The following is a 14,512-nucleotide window of genomic DNA, read 5'->3' on the forward strand; positions in this document are numbered from 1 at the left end:
TCTTCCTCTCTCCTTGCCTCTACCTCTCAACTTCTCCTCCGTGAGACCTCAAAATCCATCTGGATGCTTCAAACTCCTCCATAATCTCTGTGACTGTCTCTCTCTTTCTAATCTACTCTTTGCACCAGCACACTCTTTCTCATCTCATCAGACATACCCCTCTCTAACCCTCTCACCACCCCTCTCTCATGGAATGACCACTTTGAGCTTTCCTCCCACCTGACGCTCTCTGTGCCCCAGGTGCACCCAACCCCATCACTGCCATCCACCTTCTCTGTCATCTGGCCCATGAAGTGTGTGTCAGTGGAGGCTTTCGCCGCTACCTTCTCTCCTCCTCCTACGCCTGCGGCTGACTCACACTCTGACACAGCCATCTCTAAACTGCTTCTTTCTATCTCCATCACTCTTGATGTCCTTGCGGCTGACATGAGAATCTGTCTGAAGCCTACCTCCAGTGCAGCTCTTGCTATGACTCCGACCTTATCACCCTAAATCGCAGGTGTAGGGTGGCTGAGAGCAAGTGGAGGGCATCAGGCGCTTCCTCTGACAAACTGGCCTGCTGCCTACTCCAAAGGCAATACAGACTCTCTGTCACTTCCAAGAAAAGAGCCTACATCCAAGCCCGCATCTCTGTGGCCTCTAACAACACGGCCAAACTCTTCAAAATCTCCAAGGAACAGGCCAATCCTACTGCAGTCTCCACCTCTCCTGTTCCCTCCCAGGCCCTCTGCACGGCACTGGCTTGTCACTTCACCACTAAAACTCAGGACATCCTGTCGTCTCTCTCCTCCTCCTCTCCCTCTACCTCTCTCAGCCCATCTTGGGCTGTCTCGCCCTCTCCTCCTCCTTTCTCCTCTTTTCCCGTGTTCACTCCTGACAATGTTTCTAGACAAGTCTGATCTATGAAAATGTCATCCAAGCAGGTGCTCCCCTGCTCCTCCAGAGCCATCAAGGACCACATCAACACCCTCAATCCAGCCTTGGACGATTTATGAAATCACTCACTGGAACTTTCCCCTCCTCCTCAAGCACTCCCTTGTGCACCCCCTCCCTAAGAACCCTTCACCGCCGGCTGATCTCTATCACTCCTTTCCTGGGCAAGCTCCTGAAAAAGCTGGCCATCTCCCAGCTTACTCTCCATATTGAATCTGTTGGTTGTCTCCATGACCATCAGTCTGGCTTCAGTGCAGCCAGAAGCACGGCAACTGCTCTCCTGAAAACCTGTGAAGACCTGCTCACTAATCTCGACTCTAGCCTTCCTTCTGTCCTCATCCTCCTCAATCGTTCTTCTGCTTTCGACGCGGTCAACCATGCCATCCTGATCAATCATCTCAGTGACAACCTAGGCACCACAGGTCAGGATTGGTGCACTTCTAACATGACAGTAAGACAGAGATCCTTCTCATTTGGACCCCCGCTCCTGCTTTCCCTCTTTCACTATGGCTGCCCTCCTTGGGCCCTCTCCCTGCTCCTTCCTGCAAGGCAAAAAACCTTGGTGTCATCTTCGATGCCACTCTCTCCTTCTCTCCTCACATCACGGACCTCTTTAAGAAGTCCCACTACCAGCTGTACCTCCTCAGAGGTATTTTTCCTTTTCTCACTTTCCCCCAGAAGCTCACTGTCTCCAGAGCCCTGGTTCGCTCTAGGCTAGACTACTGCAACAGCCTCTTTCTAAATCTACCTGCCTCTAATCTTTGCCCTCTGCAACCAATCCAGAACTGGACTGCAAGACTTGTCCTTGGGCCTCAAGCCCAGGGATTGTATCTCTCCAGCCCTGAAATCTATCCACTGGCTCCTGGTGGCTGCAATGATCAAGTCCAAGACCTGCTGCATTGTCCATAAGGCTTTCTGGGACTGGGGACCAAACTACATCCATCTCTCTCTTCTTAAACACTTTCCTTCTCAAGCCCGTCGCTCATCCACCTCCAACTCTCTGAGGGTCAGACGCTTCTCAAGGAGGAGAGTGTGGGTTAGATCTCTCTCTCCTTGGCTGGGGCCTCCCTCAGGAACAGCCTCTCTCAAACTTGAGCAGGACCAGCTATGGTTCTGGAAGCAACTCAAGACCTTCCTTTTTGCTTCTGCTTCCTCTCTCTCTCGCTCCCCTGCTGATGTACTTGTCTGCTGTGCTAACTGGTTGCCTGGCACCCTCTAAACCTGCACTGCTTCTAGGCTTACCGTGCACTTAGGGACTGTATATGCAAGCCTACAGTCCCCTGCCTCCTTGCACTTACCCTGAGCCGGCCACCCTTGCTGCACTTAGAGCTTTGCCCTATTGCACTTCCCCACCTACCTCCCAATGGCACTTCTCCTCTCCCTTACCCTTGCACGATCTGAATGGTACAAGGCCTAGCAAGATCGTTTGTTTTGTCCTCCCTTTGTCTCCCATCCCTTGTCTTGTCGCGCCTAGAAACACTTGTGCACAGGTGCAGTATAAATTACTTATCATGTCATACCCTCTAAGTCTTCTAAGCGCACTAGACCGGCTAACTTAGTACGTCTTCCAGGCATGACAGCCAGGCTACCATAAGAACGTGTGATCATAGGATTCTCAAAATGCAATAGACAGGATACCCTTATAGTCTTACTATGTATCTTCTAAGTTCTACAGTGGGCTACCTTCAGGCATCTTCTAAGATCAATATCAAGGATACTTGCATATATCTTTGTGTTTCACAATGGCCAATTTATAGATATTCTAAGTGCAATGGAGAGGTTATCGTCATTTATATTTGAGCGCAATTGACAGGCTGACATATAACAGTGTAAATGATGCAGAATCTTCAAAGTTGACAATAGTATCTTGATGATGCTATTTAAAAAGTGAGTGCCCTGATCACTTTTAATGCACACAGGTATCCCAAATATAGGTACAAACTTGCAAATCAATATTTACGCCACTATCACTGCATCTGCTTTCATACAGATAAGCCTCCATTCAACCAGAAAATACATCAACCATCACAAGCAAGTACTGCTATTGGTTATATTCTGCTACTGTACAAAATCTATTTGCAGCCCTACATATGGCCCATAAAGGGGAGTATTTGCCCCAGGACTACTCAGCACACCTTTCCCCACATTGTTCTGTAAGTAAATGACACATCCCTGACAGTATTCCTGCACGATAGTTGTGAAATCAGGTGGAAACCAGGAGCCACCCACTAGCATGGTCATTCCTACATGTGCTTGCCCATGATACACCATGACAATGAGTGACACTAGTCATTTTGCAGCCACTAACATATCATGCTCACCTTGCCACCTTGCCACTGAGAATCCTCATGTAAACGGCAGCCCTTTCTAATCCAATTGTCTTTTTCACTTGATGGAGTATTTTCTTGCATATAAGCCGTTGTTTTGTGCCTCTAGTTCTATTTTAACTGGCGATATGTATGCATCACTCTCCTCTGATATGGCTGCTAACAGGACCGTTCGATCAACAAAATTGTTACAGCAGCTAATAGGGTGATCCAATGACTGATGTGCCACACATTTAACAATTTCAATCCACTCAGACAGCATTATGGAATCTAATAGTTGCCATTGCATATTGACTGTTTTGATAGGTGTTTCAGTTGTGGTCATGCAGCCTCTCTGTTTCCAGAGTTGTCCAAAGTCGTGGGCTATTCCAAACATGTATCATGAATCTGTATTAATGTTAACCGATTGCTGAGCTGCCAGCTGACAAGCCCTAGTCAGGGCTACTTCCTTGGCTCCTCGTGTTGATGCCACTTGAGGCTATTTTCTACTCTCCACCACCTTCCAGAGGGAACATACCGCACCTCGACATGCTGCCAACTTAGGTTTCTAAAACAAGACATATCTGCAAAATACTCAAGGTCTGAATCGGGCAGTGGAATGTCCGAGAGGTCTGTCCGGGACATAACCAGGCAGAGAGTTACCATCAAACAATCAAACCATTGTGAGGTGTGGAGGTGTGTGGCTCTCCCTCCTGCAGGGTAGGCAACAGAGATGCTGGGTTCAAAACAGAGTATCCAGTTAGAGTAATGTTTGATGATTTCAGTAAAGGTAACTCATACTTACTTGCTTGTGATACAGACATATTCAGGGTCTACATTTTTAGTAATAAGGATACCACAGCATGCGGGACAGCCACCTCTAGAGATGACCCCAGCACTGTATTCTTGGTCTGCTCCACAGCCAACACAGCAGCCACTGTTGAATCTAAATAGAGCAGCATCCCAGCTGTGACTGGATCTAACTCTGTTCTATAGTATGCTACAGCCAGGGCAAAACCATTCCTCTCATGCCTATACAAACTGTTAGGTAAACCCAAGGTGGGTGCTTCCGCCAGTCATGACTTGATCATAGTAAGTACCTCTTCTGCCTCTGGTGTCCACTGCAACGGTTCTATGGTATTCAGACGAGTGTATGCTTGGAGTGGTTTGACTATTTCTGCCTACCACATAATCCACTACTGGCAGTAACCGACTATCCCCAAAAATGATTGCATCTCTGTTACTATCTGGGGCTTAGGAATTTTATAAACAGTCTTCTTCCAGTCCATGATATCATGACCTGAATCAAGGACTGTACGGGCGCAAAATTGAAGCTTTTTCTTGGACGCTTTATGCCCCTTTTCTGCTATTGCTGTCAATAATACTTTAGTGTCTTCCTTGAAAACCTCAGACGGTGGTGAGACGATCAGTAAGTCATCAATATACTGTACCAGTACTGATTCCCCTGGTCATTTTATGTCATCTAGATATTTCTTTAACTGCTGTGAAAAGAGGGTGCAGGACTCTGTACAACCCTGGGGCAAATGGGTCCATGTGTACTGGACCCCTCTATGATAAGATGCAAATAGATAAGGACTGTTTTTATGTATATTTACTGGGAAAAAGGTTGAACAAAGATCAGCTACTATAAAACGAGTGGCTTCTGGTAGAATACACAACAATATGGTGGCTAGGTTTGGTACCACTGCAAAGGAAGGTATCAGCACTGCATTGACAGACCTCAGGTCTAGGACACAATGATACATTTCATTCCCTAGCTCTTTCACTGGGCTGCTAGTTGAAATTAGAATCCCTTGGCTCAGCAGCGATTCAATGACTGGTGTGATATCTGCCTTTGCTTCAGGCTTTTGTGGGTATTGGGAAGTGCAAGGTATATATATATATATATATATATATATATATATATATATATATATATATATATATATATATATTTTCAGTGAAAAAACTTTGTTAAAGGGACGTTATGGTTATAAGTAAAACCGAAAACCCCCTGAAATTCGCCAGTTATGGTAAGCTATCTTTCAATGATTGCTGTCTTTCAAGCCTGTGTTTTCCCCTATGTATATATTCATATGATGTGACTGGACACTAAGGGAGTTACTGTAAGAACTTATTTGAAGGATAAGTCTACAAATATAGTACCTTTTGAATTTATAGTTCCTGACTATTACTGAAGAAAACCATGTGGCCTAGATATGTCAGTAAAGGAAAAAAGAGGGAGCCAGACATGTGATGTCATCAGTGATGTCATCAATGACATTTGTGATGTCATCTTTGATGTCCTGGGTGTTAGTCTTAGCAGTTCACAGTGGTGGTGCGAGTTATGGTTGCTTAGCTTACCATAACTGGCGAATTTCAGGGGTTTTTCGGTTTTACTTGTAACCATAACGTCCCTTTAACAAAGTTTTTTCACTGAATTTTATAGGTTTTTTGGAGCGCAACCTAACCATAACATCCTCTTAAAAAAGATTTTTTCACTGAATATAGATATACTTAGCATGAATTTGATAGGTTTTTAGTAGGATTCCCTCAGTTTATATACATGTAACATAGAACATATTGAACCCCCCGTCCCATTTTCCTCGGGACGAAATGAGTGAAAACAGTAATACTAATGGCAGACACTACACTTCTCTAAATAAACCAATTAATAACCATTATTTTATGTGTACTTAACATACATATTTTTTTTTAACAGAACATACATACAATAAGAATAATACAGAAGAACAAGTTACTTACCAACTGTAACGTTCTTTCAACTGGATGTTCCTCCCATGTATTCCTCATCTTATGATAATTCGTTATCTCCAGCTTCTCTGCTTTGGAAAAAAAATTCTCAGCAGAGGGCGCTGTGCTCGAGGTTGCAGCCTCGACTGTCTCTCGACGGGCTCCATACTCTGTCAACGTCACTGATGGTATAAATAGCTCGAGCCGCGCCCGTTGCTTCAGTTCTGTTTTTTCGATGAAATATAGGAGGAACACCCAGGCGTGCCTCATGACTGATGCACTCTTCGTGAGAGGAAAGTGTAAGAAAACGTAAACTGTACTGCGGGGTAGGATGGGAGGGTCGATGAGGAATACATGGGAGGAACATCCAGGCGAAAGAACGTTACAGTTGGTAAGTAACTTGTTCTTCGAATGGATTGTGTCCTCCCACGTATTCCTCATCTTATGATAGACTCCCATAGCAGTGGCAATTTTGGAGGTGGGAGTACTAAATACCGTTTTCATGGACGGCTGAAGTACCGCCTTGGCAAATAACCCTTCATTGGAGGAGGCAGTATCTAAGCAGTAATGCTTGATGAAAGTATGCATTGATTTCCAAGTTGCAGCTGAACAAATGTCTGCTGCCAGAACTCCCCTCTTTAGAGCCGCAGAAGTAGCCATTCCCCTTGTAGAATGGGCTCGAAGCCCATCTAGTGGGTCTTTTCCCGCCAATTTGTAGCATTCAATTATAGCCAGAATGATCCAGCGGGATAGGGTCTGTTTTGTCACTGATAAACCCAGTTTATGGCCAGTATAACCCACAAAAAGTTGGTCATCTTGGCGTAATTTTGACATTCTTGAAATGTAAAAACTAAGAGCCCTCTTAGGGTCTAGTCTATGCAGTCTCTCCTCTTCTTTGCCCAAATGAGGAGGAGGATAGAATGTTGGTAATATTATTTTTTGTGACAAATGGAAGTCAGAAACTACCTTTGGTAAAAAGGAAGGTTTAACTTTAAGAACCACCTTATCCTTATAAAAAGTAGTATGTGGAGGTTTGCATGAGAGAGCCTGTAGTTCACTAACCCTGCGGGCTGATGATAAGGCTACAAGAAGAACAGTCTTTAATTTTGGAAGCCTCAATGGACAGGAGTGCAGAGGCTCAAAAGATATACAAGTTAGAAACTTAAGTACTAGATTTAAATCCCAAGTTGGGACATGAAAAGGTACTGGAGGGTATACGTTAGTAAGCCCTTTTAGGAATTGAATGATTAATGGTATTTTGAAGTATGAAACCTCTTCTGAGGTGCACTTGAAAATGGACAGTGCAGCCAGATATCCTTTAATTGTTCCTATCTGGAGCCCCAGATTGGCTAGATGTAATAGAAACGAAAGCACCATCGGGGTGCCACATTGAAAAGGGTCCACATCCTTATCCTTGCACCAGTTACTGAACTTGTTCCAGCGACATCTGTACAAAGACTTTGTTGCTGGCCTTTGGGCCGAAAGCAAGATCTCCATTACGTCATCCGGAAGATCCCAATCCTTGTATCTCAACCTCTCAGAAACCATGAGTGAAGGTTGAGTGTCTTCACCTCTGGATGGAGAACCCGACCTTCCTCTTGCGAGAGAAGATCCTCTCTTTGCAGAAGACGTATTGGAGGGCAGATGGACATGTCTAGAAGGTCCGGGTACCACGTCCTCCTGGCCCAATCCGGGGCAATTAGGATCATGGTTTTCCTGAACTTTCTCAACCTCCTGATTACTTGAGGAATCACAGGGACTGGGGAAACGCGTACAACAGCGGAAACCTCTACTCCACTGCGTCTCCCAGAGCTCCTCTTTGAGGAAATTTCCTTGAGCAGTACTGTTCGCCCTTTCGGTTGATCGTGGTGGCGAACAGATCCACTTGAGGGGTTCCGCAAAGGGCCAAGATCTCCAGAAGGACTTCCTGAGCTTGGTCCCACTCGTGGGAGATTGTGCTCTGCCTGCTCAGAGCATCTGGCGCCGTGTTCTGCTCTCCGGCTAGGTGAACTGCCGATAGCGAGATTCCTTCTCGTATTGCCCAGAACCAGAGCTGCATTGCCTCTTTGCGCAGTGGTAGTGACCCTACACCTCCTCTCTTGTTGAAGTAGTACATGGCCACTGTGTTGTCCGTCATTATCAGGACAGTTTTTCCCTGTACAGAGGGCAGAAAGGCCTTCAGCGCTAGTCTGATTGCCCTCAGCTCCAATAGGTTGATGTGTAGTTTGGACTCCGATGGAGACCAACGACCGCTGATTGTCAGATTGTTGGTGTGTGCTCCCCACCCCGTGAGTGAGGCGTCCGTTACTACTGTTATCTCCGGCCATGGTTGCCAAAAAGACTCTCCCTTGAGGATGTTGTCGTTGCAAGCCCACCATAGTAGATCCTGAGCAACTGTGCTTGGGACTTGCAGAAAATCCGACATATTCCCTGAAAACTGGGACCACTGAGTGCTGAGTGCCCATTGAAGGGATCTCATTCTCAATCTGGCCTCTGGCACTAGGAAAATGCAGGATGCCATGAGGCCGAGCAACCTCAGAAAATTTAAGGCCGGTAGATGCTGGGCATTCTGGAACTTTGTTACCATCTGCAGAATGTGGAGAGCTTTCACCTCGGGAGGCGAGGCTTTTACCGAGGAAGTATCCAAGACTGCTCCGGTAAACTGGAGCTTTTGGGATGGTATCATGTGGGACTTCTTGAAATTGAGGGAGAAGCCCAATTTGTGAAGAAAGTGGCAGGTGACCGAAAGATGTTCCTGAGCTTGTTCGGGAGAACGTGCTCTGATCAACCAATCGTCCAGGTAGGGTTAGACGTGAATCCTCCCTAACCTGAGACTCGCTGCCACCACCGCCATTAATTTGGTGAAAACCCTTGGGTGGAGATCAACCCGAATGGCAGAACTCGAAACTGATAATGAGAGTTGCCAATCGCGAACCTCAGGTACTTTCTGTGCTTGGGATGGATTGGCACATGAAAGTAAGCATCCTGAAGGTCCAATGATACCAACCAGTCTTGGAGTTGTAGAGCCTGAAGGATCTGAGAAAGGGTCACCATCTTGAACTTGTCCTTCCTGAGGAACTTTTTCAAGTTTCTTAAATCCAAGATGGGTCTCAATCCTCCGTCCTTTTTTGGGATAAGAAAGTATGGGGAGTACCAACCCCTGTTCCTCTCCGCTACAGGTACCTGTTCTATAGCACCTTTCTCTAGCAGGGTTAAAATTTCCTGCAACAGGAGCGGGTCTGGAATTTTGACAGAGTTGGCTCCCGGTGGATGATTCTGAGGCCTTTTTTGGAAGGGGAGACAGTAACCTTGAGCTACTGTTTCCTGTGCCCAAGAATCTGAGGTAATGCCCCGCCATTCCTTCAGATGCTGAGAGATCCTGCCTCCCACTGGGGTTTTGTGTAACAAGGTCTCAGAGTGATTTGGAGGCGGCTGCAGGAGCGGCTGAGGGCAAAGATGCCGCTCCTGAGGATGATTTTGCACCTCTTCCTCGTGCACCACGAGGGAAATTTCTTTTGCCTCTTTGAAAAGCCTGTCCTCTTCCTCTACCAAAAGAGGAGTAGTACCGAAAAGAACGACCCCTCCAGGAAGATGAGCCGGAATAGGGTTTCTGAGGCTGGCGCATGTAGGCACTAAGAGATTTAGCTGCCGCTTTTGAGGTCTATAGTTTTTCTAGGCTTTCATCAGCCTTACTGCCAAACAGCCTCGAGCCATCAAAGGGCATGTTGAGAAGTCTGGCCTGCACATCTGGTGCAAACCCCGACTTCCTCAACCACACAAATCTGCGTAGCACAGTGCTTGCAGCCATGGATCTGCTGATAGTATCAGCAGTATCCAGTCCAGACTGGAGACATTCCCCCATTGCCTCCTTTCCGTCTTTGACTATATTCAGGAAGCCTTCACTTTCCTCGCCTTCCGGAATATGATCAGCCGCTGCCGAAATACAGTCCCACAGGGTATGGGTGAACCTGGCCAGGGTACAGGTGACATTGGTTGATTTAAGGGCCCAAGCATCAACTTTTTTATCCTCTCTATCCGGAGGGATAGCGGAATATGCGGTTTGTTTAGATGTAGATGCTGCCTGAATAACTAGACTTTCTAGAGTCGGATGCCTGTTTAAGTATTCAGGATCAGAACAGATTCTAAGTAAAATATACAGAATGCACATAGACAAAGGAAAGTGCATCTACATGCTATGCACAGTTATCAGAAATCACTACTACTGCAAAAACAAACAAATTCATGTCTACATTAACAACCGTGCTATTAACTGTTAGGAAAGGTGTCATTTTATATGTATTTTCCCTCCAGTTGTACACCCCCAAACGTTTTGCGGCTGTTTAAACACCTTAGTCTGACTTTGCCAGAGAAGCAAAGCCTTCAACTGCACTCCTCTGGGCTTTCACTCACTTTTTATGGGGAAACTGACATGTCCTTAAGACAGTCAGTACTGGAAGACTTTGTTTCCCTTAGTCCTTTTCCAATGTTGCAACGTTTCTGCAACATGTAACAAGTGCACAAAGTACCTTACAGTACAGTGCACTTGGGTCTCAGTCATTTCCGTAGGGCTTTTTGGGAGATGTGCATATGTGTCATGGACAGGGCTGGTGGCAGCTTATCTTTTCATGAAATTTTAACCCTTTCCTGCCATTTACACTGCGTTAACCGCGTTTGGCACGAATAGGTGGCCTGGCTCCAAAATGGCCATGCCACAAGGTTCTTTGTCTTGTCCTTTGGCCATCTTGCCCCTTTGCCTTCCCCAGGTCGAGCCAACCTGGGTCAGTCCTTATTTGGTCATGCAGTTTCCTGGGAAACGCCAAGCTTTCACAGGCTTCTGTATGCCTTGTGTGTGTGCCTCCAGGATGTGGGCTGGGGTGTCTGTCCCCAATACACATCCTGGGTGCCAGAGAGCCTGGAGTGCCGTGAATGCCTGGGACCACAGTGGTCCATGATTGGTCCACGTGTGGAGTGTGTGTTTGCGAGCAGATCTCCCATTGGGTGCTCTCTGTTTTGGCGCAAAGGGAACTTTGGATAAGAGGAGGCTGAAAACACCCATACCATGTTGATCTCTGGAGTTTTTTCTGAACGAAGGATAGGATCCAAGTATCCTGAAACTAAGAAGTCGAGTTGAGGAACCGCTGGTGAACCACTGGAAGGTTTGGCACCCTGAGCCCGCTGTCGTCCCGTGGGACCCCTCTGCATCTGGTCATCCTAGAAGATCTGCGAAGACGTTTTGACCCATTAGAATAGTGGGACAAACTATTCTCGGCATCTTCAACAAAACCTGCAAGTAAGCTTTCTCATAAGTGTCTCTGGGCCAACCAGTGGTCTGACCAGCTTACGCAGGAGCTTTGCTCTGTCTCCGCCATCGTTTTGAGGAGGCCCTCGAAACTTGGTATACTGCTAGCTCTTTGTCCACGGCACCCTCACAGCAAATTTCGTACACTTGGCATTTCCAGGTTTGAAGTGAGAAGAGTGCACCAGGACCTGAGTAAATGCGGTTACCGTGTTCCCCAGCCATGGTAACAATCCCTGCAGGTGCACTGTATTTGTGACCCTCTTGCCCCTGATGCCTGCTGCAGTGAAACTGGCCTGATCCATCCATCAGGAGTGGAGAAATCACCACTGTCCCGTTTGGGAATCCTCACTGTATCTTCAGAACTGAAAGCCGCAGAGCCGTCATATTGCTGCAGTGGAATCTGCGACCGAAGTGGACTCGACTGGCAAAGTTTGTTCCGGAGTGCACCTGGGGCCTGTGAGTAACCCTAACCGGTGGCCCCTAGCACCTCCATCCATTATTATGCACAAGTGGCCCCTGGGGGTCCCTCTCCTTTCCACTGCTTGTGCGAACTAGCAAACTATTCCCGAACCTTGGAATCACCTCTGCCTTCCAGTGGAGGCCCTCCTCGAATAGTGGGAATTTATTCTTCATCGCCTCACACCTTCCTGAGCTGCTAGCGACTCCTGAAGAGACCCCATTTTGCCCATTGGAACAACTGAGTGCGCCTGCACTGCATGTACTATTGAGCATAAGACTCATTAAAGCTCCTCTCTTCTTAGGGTTTGGACTGCCTCTTAGTTAGGTGTGTGTTTGATGTTGAAGGGGACTAAAGACTATATGCACTGCCTATTTTTCTTCCCCTCTAGGATGTGAACATATTTCGTGCCTTTAACCCTTTAGACCCCAATGGTCTTGTATATATCTTGTATTGATTGTGTTGTGTTGGTTTGATATTATTGCTGTGATTCTTTTACTGTGTGTTGAGTTACAAAGGCCTTGTAATAAATGTGTTTAACTTTTTGATATATACACCTGTCTGGGAGTAATTTGTTAGTGTCCTTGCTCTGTGTGCTCATTGAGGTCTTTCAGTCACCCTCACTCCTCCTGAGACTTAGGGGGTTATTACGAGGTTGGAGGTAAGGGGTTAACGGCGCCGGTAATGGTGCCGGTGCCGTTAACCCCTTACCGTCACATTATGAGGTTCTTTAGCGGGTCCCGCTAAGGGCGGCTAATGGACCAGCATGCTAATAACGGGCCCGTTATTATCATGCTCCCCATTCCCATTGAGCCCTATTGGGGCTCAAATAGGAATGGGGAGGTACCGGGTCCGGGTTCCTTGAATGAGGAATTACCGGGTCCTCCAAGGTTGGAATGGCCCGGTAATTCCTCATTCGAGGACCCCGGACCCGGTATGCGGTAAGGGGGTAGCCATGGTGCTAATAGCACCATGGCTACCTCCAACCTCGGAATGAGGCCCTTAGTCTTGACCGCCTGCCATAGCTACCTTGATTGGTCTGGCTTGTCCAGAGGTTACCCTATTCCAAGAAACTAGGCTGGCCTTCTGAACCTCTTCCCACCAGGTCAGAGTTCAGAAATCCATCTTAACATTAACACACACATATACTAACTTCTTTCTTTCACAATTGCAGTGAAGACCACTCTCCTGAAAACCAGCAGTGTCTGAAGTACGAAACAGAACTCAGAAGAAACCTCTTTCCATCCCAAAAAGTAAGTGCAATACTGCCATAATGTTCTAACTGTTACTCAAACACTATAGAATTCTAGTATTGTAGAAAAAACAATTCTATTAACCCTGCAGCATTAGATTCAGTATTACTGCTTGCCCCTCAGCAGCTGCATACTTTGTATTGTCATCTGAATACCAGTATAGTAGCACACAAATACGAGAATAGCCTTTGCAACCTGAAGTAACAGCCCATTGGACAATCACACACCTCTACATACATGCTTACCATCATACTCAGACACTCATGCACAAAGCACACATACACTGCACAACATCCCAACCCACACTTTCTTTTTTCTCCAACAGACCCCAAAGAATGCCTATCAAAAAACAACTCCATAGAAAGCAACGCAGAATTTGACAAAATCAAAATAAAAGTGTCCTAAATAAGCATCCACCTCTAGCAGAATTTGTACAAAAAGTTCAAACAAAACAGCTAATACAGTCACTAAGCGAAACAAAACGAGCTCCCAGTAAAGAAACTTTGCCTCCTCTTTCAAAATGTAAAACAAAACAGAAAGTGATTAACAAGACTGCAGCTATCACTAGTGCTAACACTACACCTATAAATCTCGATGTAGCCAGAAGTAAGCATACCAAAAAAACTATTTTACAAAATATGTTCCACCACAGAGTCCTTCGGAACCTTACAAAAACAGGAGAGAAATCACGCAAAACCCTTAAAACCTACCGTAGAAAATTAATCTTAGAAGCTCTCATAGACAGTGCAATCCTTCTCAAAAGGAAATTATTTATTTTAGTTTTAAACAGAATTAAACCACTAACAAAACTAAGTACGAAACTACAAAAAATACTTCTCATTAAACGGAATATCAACAAAGGACTCACACCACCAGCGCAGAACCACATTTCAATGAAGAAGCATACAAACAAAAGCAAATAAACCCAATTGCCATACATAGTAGTGGACTAGGGTATGAAAAACTTAAGAATACCAGTTTGGAACAAGAAACGCTGCTAACAAAAATATCCCCAGAAAACTTAATATCAACTCTCCATTCCACAGAACCAATGCGTCCATTCTACAAATGTCCGTGCACATCAATGTGGAACATAGCCAAAAAACCTCTCAGATCTTTACGTCAGTTCCTCAATAAGTATGTGAAAGGCAAAGATACATTGAAAGTAAAACTATTGCAAAGTATGGACTGTCCAGTACGCAAATACACAGGACTACAAGGACATTCATTAGCCTGCATGTCTGGACCTATTTGCAAAAGCACCTTCCACCATATCAAAATGATATCAACACACCATTCAACTATAAGATTACTGGTTCATAAACTGTACTATGCCAAAATTCCTGCTTTAGCACTAGCCAATTTAAATAACAATCTTCTACATGGTACAGCCAAAGAACTACTCGAAGAAATAGAGCATATCCAGAGAAAATATGTTGGAAGTGTAAGCCACTTACAAAATGCAATTTCTTTACAACAGACTAGCAACAACTTTACAGATGGCAACCTT

Source organism: Ambystoma mexicanum, chromosome 3p, assembly GCF_040938575.1.
Source record: "Ambystoma mexicanum isolate Mex_15411 chromosome 3p, UKY_AmexF1_1, whole genome shotgun sequence".
In the NCBI taxonomy this organism is placed as follows: domain Eukaryota; kingdom Metazoa; phylum Chordata; class Amphibia; order Caudata; family Ambystomatidae; genus Ambystoma; species Ambystoma mexicanum.